At 52.9% G+C, this 6,627-nt stretch overlaps 1 pseudogene; it reads left to right on the forward strand.

The window, feature by feature from the left end:
* Positions 1 to 4,851: 4,851 nt before the first annotated feature.
* On the forward strand, positions 4,852 to 6,040 carry LOC102765543 (annotated as a pseudogene).
* The last annotated feature ends 587 nt before the right edge of the window (positions 6,041 to 6,627 follow it).

Consider the following 6,627-nt stretch of genomic DNA (forward strand, 5'->3'; position numbering starts at 1 on the left):
CCACCTCCAGCTAAATCACAAGGCCGGCTGTCTGGACACGCATCCCCCGCTTGGCTCTAACCTGTCCTGCCCACCCCTCTGGGTCCGCACATCAGAGCTGGAGCCTGGATTTGGGCAAGGTTGCTCGCTCCAGAAATCATGCCATACCCTCCCCCTCACGGGAGCCCAGGATAGAGCTGGCACAGATGTGTCCACGGGGGAAGCATGAATGAGTGACGATTCTTCTTCAGGGTAATTCTTAGGACTCTTCTATTTCTTTCTCTAGCCTAGGAGGTGGCAAAGTATTTTCTCTAAATGTCTCGGTAAGCCAGAAATCACAGGTCAGATATTCTCACTCTATTTTCTCACCGATCACTCAGCCTCTCGTCTACCCTTCACCATCTGTCAGGCCACACACTTTAAGCTTCAAACACTTGCCCTCCTAACTATTCCCCAACACACCAAGCTCTTTCTTACCTCTAAGCTTTTCCTCAATGCCATTCCTTTTGCTTGGAATGTCCTCGATCTGCTGCTCTCCATACAAACTCCTCTTCATCCTTCAAAACCCTCTCCTGTGAAGCCTTCCATAATTGCTCCACCAAGTCAATCACTCTCCTCTCCCACAGTACTGGGACCCTCCCTCTAGTGCATCACATACATCACAGTGTGTGTCCTGGAATTACTTGTTTCTGTGCCTGTCCCTACTGGGTGCTGGCCAATTGAAGTGTAGATACCATGTCTTATTAATCTCCCGATCCTTTAGGTGCTTTGTCGATATTTAAAAATCAAAATCTCAGATTTATGAAGGCCTTCAGTGCCAGGCGCAGTTCTCAGTGCATTACGTGTGTTGACTCATTTAACCTTTCAACACACCCACTTTACACATTCAGCAGCTGCGGTTAAGGAATGTGGCCAACAAGATATGGAAATAACCTAAGTGTCTGTCGACAAGTGAATGGATAAGAAAATGCAGTATATATAGGGGTGGGCAAAAGTGGGTTTACACTTGTGAGTATGAGAAAGTTTATTCTTGTGTTTTTGTTTATTTATTATTGTACTAGAGGCCCGGTGCACGAAATTCGTGCACTTGGGTGGGGGTGGGCGTCCCTCAGCCCAGCCTGCGCCGTCTCCCAGTCCAGGAGCCTTTGGGGGATGTCCGACAGCTGGCTTAGGCCTGGGAGTGGGCCACAGAGGTGGGAGAGGCTACCACCACTGTGCTTGCAGCCATGAGCCCGGCTTCTGGCTGAGCAACACTTTCTCTAAGGCAGCGGTTCTCAACCTGTGGGTCGCGACCCCTTTGGGGGTTGAACGACCCTTTCACAGGGGTCGCCTAAGACCATCAGAAAACACATATATAATTACATATTGTTTTTGTGATTAACCCCTATGCTTTAATTATGTTCAATTTGTAACAATGAAATTAGGGGTCGCCACAACAGGAGGAACTCTATTAAAGGATCGCGGCATTAGGAAGGTTGAGAACCACTGCCCTAGGGAGTGCACTGACCACCAGGGGGCAGCTCCTGCATTGAGCGTCTGCCCCCTAGTGGTCAGTGTGTGTCATAGTGACCAGTTGTTCCTGGTCGTTCCACCATTTGGTTGATTTACATACTAGGCTTTTATTACATATGATGATTACTTATTATCATTATTAACCTACTTTTGCCCTTCCCTGTATATACAATGGAATATTATTCAGCCACAAGAAAGGAGGAAATCCTGCCATGCATGACAACATGGATAAACCTTGAGGAAATTATGCCAAGTGAAATAAATCAGGTAAAGACAGATATTATATGATCTCATTTATATGTGGAGTTGAAATAGCTGAGCTCACAGAAACAGGGAGTAGAGTGGTGGTTGCCAGGGCTGGGGGAAATGAGGAGACGTTGGTCAAAGGGTACAAACTTCTAGGTATAAACGAATATGTTCTGGGAATCTAATGTGCAACATAGTGATTATGGCTAATAAGATTGTATTATACACTTGAAAGTTGCTACAGGAGTAGATGATGTGGCTCAATGGTTTAGCATTGACCTATGACCCAGAGGTCAGGGTTTGATTCATGGTCAGGGCACATGCCCAGGTTTCGGGCTCGGTCCCCAGCAGGGAGCATGCAGGAGGCAGCCAATCTATGATTCTCTCTCATCATTGATGTTTCTCTCTCTCCCTCTCCCTCTCTGAAATCAGTAAAAAAAATTTTTTTTAAAGAGTAGATCTTAAAAAAGAAATGGTACTTATGTGACATGACGGAAGTATTAACTAAGGCTATGGTGGTAATCATTTTGTAACATGTATTGTACACATTAAACTTAACAGTGTTAGCCCTGGCAGGCTTGGCTGAGTGGATAGAGCGCCAGCCTGTGGATTGAAGGGTCCTGGGTTCAATTGTGGCCAAGGGCACATGCCTGGGTTGCGGACTTGATCCCCAGTGGGGGGCGTGCAGGCGGCAGCCAATCAATGATTCTCTCTCATCATTGATGCTTCTCTCTCTCCTTCTCCCTTCCTCTCTGAAATCAATAAAGATATATATTAAAACAAACAAACAAAAAAACAGTGTTATATGTTAATTATAGCTCCATAAATCTGGAGGAGGGGCAAGAGTTGTTTTTAAAGAAAGAGTGGTTTATGACAGATTACAAATGAGGCCTGATAAGGGACTTCATGTATTCATGCTCCTTCCGTTTGATTGAACTTAAGTGTGGCTTCTGCTTTCATCTAGTCAAAGGATAAATCAAATGATTTCCCACTGAAAAGAAAGAAAGAGAAAGGAAAGGGAGGAAGGAAGGGTGGATGGAAGGAGGAGAAATATGGCCAAGAACAAACACTAGCAGATGGCAGAGGTGAAATGCAAACGAATGAGAAACATTTGAAGAATTGATGAATGGTTTCCGGGGAGAACGTTCTTCCTGGCTTGTGGATGGCCGTCTTCTCACTGGGTCCTCACAGCCTTTTTCTCTCCCTGCCCCTTCCCCGCTCCTTCAGGGCAGATCAGAGCTCCGAGGGTCTAGGTCAGTTCCAGCACCGGGAAAGGGGCACCTGGTCCCCACCCCTTCTGTGTCCTCCTCCTGAGGGAGGCTCGCCCCTCAGCTCTAGTTCATTGGCTCCTGTCCAGTGTTGGCTGCTGCTGACCAGAGCCTGACCAGGCCTCTGTCACCAGATCAACAGGCCACAGCGGGCCCTTTCCGGGTCCCTGCCTCTGGGCCTGCACTCGTGCCCTTAGGGAGCCCAGGAAACGTTGGAAGCGCCTCCATCAACCCTGGGTGCAGAGGGCAGGCCTCTTACCTGCCTGTGTTCACCTCAGGCCTGGCTGAGATGCTGCCCAGCTTTTCTGGGAGGCCAGGGCCTGGGCAGGGGAGCAGGCGGAGTGGATGGGGTATGGAGGCTGTCTCAGGCCCCTAGGGCTGCTCTTCCCACCTGCTGGACGCAGAGAAGGGTGCCTGCCTCCCCCCACACCTCCTTCCCCTCCCAGGCAGTTGCTGGAAACGTTCTGCGAGGAGCCCGCCAAGGCCGCAGCCCTTCATTTCTCACTAACCTCTTCCCCTCAGAAAGCCCCGCGAAAGCTCCTCCCCAGGGAAGCCTGTTCTCAGAGCGGCGTTTCCATGGTGGGCACTGAAAAGCCTTGTGTGCGATGCAAAGCTGGGCACTGACTTCTTGGTTCCCCTGTACCCACCCGACTAGGGGCCAGCGTGGCAGCCAGGCCCGTCCCTGGCCGGTGAGTGTGCGGAGAGGGTGCGGGCAGGCTGGACAGAGGAGAATAAAAGCAAAGACAAAAACAACCGCAGAATCAAAACAGTGCTCTTCCACACAGACCCAGTGGAAGCCCCTTCGCACTCCCTGCTCCAAAGGGAAGCCATTTTCAGTGTCTGATGTGTGTGTGTGCGTACAGGTTTTGCTGTCACTTTTGCCACTTAGAGCCAGCTTGCCTGGGTTCAAATGGCGACGCGGTGCCTCCTTTTCTTTCCTCCCTCCTCCCCAGCGGGCGCTCCTCCCGCTCCCTCGCCTCTGGGGAGGAGGGAGGGAGGAAAAGAGGCAGCGCCTCTTGAAACACAGGCTTGATTCGGTTCCCAGGACAGTGATTCTACAGAAATCAAGCCATTGATTTTGGGGCACAGAAGATCATAACTTAAGAATTAGGGGTTTTGACTTAACTCACAATCATCGTGTTTGCTGATAGCAGAGTGGCCTGGTCTTTCCTGTCAACATGCACATGGCATGGCACACACAGCGCAGTCCAGAAACCTCGGATCATGGAGGACACGTCCTAGGATTCTGGACTGTCAGGAAGCGGGAGGAGCCCACCTCCTCACTCACCCATCCATTACCTCACGGGTCCAGCAACAGCAAGATGGTCCAGGATGCAAGATGGACCAGAAAGGGTGGGAAAGGTCTGTCTCTGCCTCACCTGTGATGCTGCGATGTAACCCTTCAGTCCAAGACCCAGACCACTGGGACGGGGGTTTCTTCAGAGCAGGCGGCCTCGGCTGAGCACAAGCACAGAGGGGACCCCGTGCAGAGGTGGGGCCCACACGCTTCCGGGATGTGTCTGGCGAGGTCGGAATGCTCTGTGTTTGGAGCAGGGGCTTGGAAAACAAGCGTCGTCATGGAGGTGCTGAGCACAGAGGGACGGCCTCACTCCTACATGTGGGGAATGATGAGCAAAAAGAAAACATTAAGTGCACGAAGTATAAAGTGTACCATGTCTAGACTCCATGTTGTATCGGAATAAAATAAACCAGTTGTTTCAACTTCGCCTGGCTTGTCCTCACTCCTGGAGGGCCTCATGTTCGCCTGTCTGTCATCCTCATGGACTGCGCCTCCTTCCCGCCCTCCTCCCCAGCGCCGCTCCTCCCTGGCTCCCCCGCCTCTGGGCATCGGGCAGAAGGACAGCTACATGGGCGACGAGGCCCAGAGCAAGCGTGGCATCCTGACCCTCAAGTACCCCATTGAGCCCGGCATCGTCACCAACTGGGACGACATGGAGAAGACCTGGCATCGCACCTTCTACAAGGAGCTGCGCGTGGCCCCCAAGGCCCCCCCCGAACCCCAAGGCCAACCGTGAGAAGATGACTCAGATCATGTGCGAGACTTTCAATACTCCAGCCATGTACGTGGCCATCCAGGCCGTGCTGTCCCTGTACGCCTCTGGCCGTACCACGGGCATCTGATGGACTCCGGGGACCGGGCCACCCACACGGTGCCCATCTATGAGGGCTATGCCCTACTCCACACCATCCTGCATCTGGACCTGGCTGGTCGGGACCTGACAGACTACCTCATGAAGATCCTCACCGAGCGTGGCTACAGCTTCACCACCACGGCCGAGCAGGAGATCGGGCACGGCATCAAGGAGAAGCTGTGCTACGTCGCCCTGGACTTGGAGCAGGAGATGGCCACGGTCGCCGCTTCCTCCTCCCTGGAGAAGAGTTACGAACTGCCCGACGGGCAGGTGATCACCATCGGCCACGAGCTGTTGCAGTGTCCGGAGGCCCTCTTCCAGCCCTCCTTCCTGGGCATGGAGTCCTGCGGCATCCACGAGACCACCTTCAACTCCATCATGAATGTGACCTGGACATCTGGAAGGACCTCTACGCCAACACGGTGCTGTCTGGCGGCACCACCATGGACCCGGGCATCGCCGACAGGATGCAGAAGGAGACCACCGCCCTGGCGCCCAGCACGATGAAGATCAAGGTCATCGCCCCGCCGGAGCGCAGGTACTCAGTGTGGATCGGTGGCTCCATCCTGGCCTCGCCGTCCGCCTTCCAGCAGAAGTGGATCAGCAAACAGGAGTACGATGAGTCGGCCCCTCCATCGTCCGTTGCAAGTGCTTCTAAGCGGACTGAGGGCAGATGCGTAGCATTTGCTGCACGAGTGGATGAGCCTCCGTTTGCCCTGGCAAAGGCACACCTCGTGCCGGCCCCCGAAACCGGATCACGCCTTCAAGAAGAACTTGTCCTTGAAGCCTGTACTGAGCTCAGCCCTGGATTGTAGGCCTGGTGGCTGATGTTGACCTGTATTCAAGTTACGTGCTCCCTTGGTACATGTTTAACGCCCTGTACATACATACCTCTCATTTAAACCCCTGTACACGCGTCGGTCACTTGATGGCCGAGACGAGAACATGTTTCTTCTGCAGGAAAAATCCAGGGGCCCCGGGAGCCCGCGGGGCCTCCTGTGTGCAGGGCACTGGCCTGGGGGAGCTGGCCTTCCAGGAGCTCTGAGTGTGGCTGGCGCCCTGCCCCGTTACCACTCCGCCCTGCCGTCTGTCTGACGGGGTGGGGTTGGGAGGGTCCGAGCAGTGGGGCCCACTTTCCTTTCTTAGCTGATGTTCCTGCCAGAGCTCCTGTTGCCTTGAGTAGGAGAACGGTCTGCATTTCCACCTGTAAATCTTCGTCCTTTTCATTTATGTAAGGTTTTTGTACGCGATTCTTTCAGAAATGACCAATTTTGGTTTTCTACTGTCATGTGAGAACATTAGGCCCCAGCAGCGCGTCATTGTGAGGAAAATAAAAGTGCTGCAGTAAGAAAAAAGAAAAAGAAAAAAAAAGGCCTCCTTCCCCGCCTCCTCCACCAGCGTCGCTCCCTCCTTGGCTCCCTTGCCTCTGGGGAGGAGGGAGGGGAGGAAAAGGCAAAAATCTCTCTCTC

This window comes from Myotis davidii, unplaced genomic scaffold, assembly GCF_000327345.1.
Source record: "Myotis davidii unplaced genomic scaffold, ASM32734v1 scaffold425, whole genome shotgun sequence".
NCBI classification, from domain to species: domain Eukaryota; kingdom Metazoa; phylum Chordata; class Mammalia; order Chiroptera; family Vespertilionidae; genus Myotis; species Myotis davidii.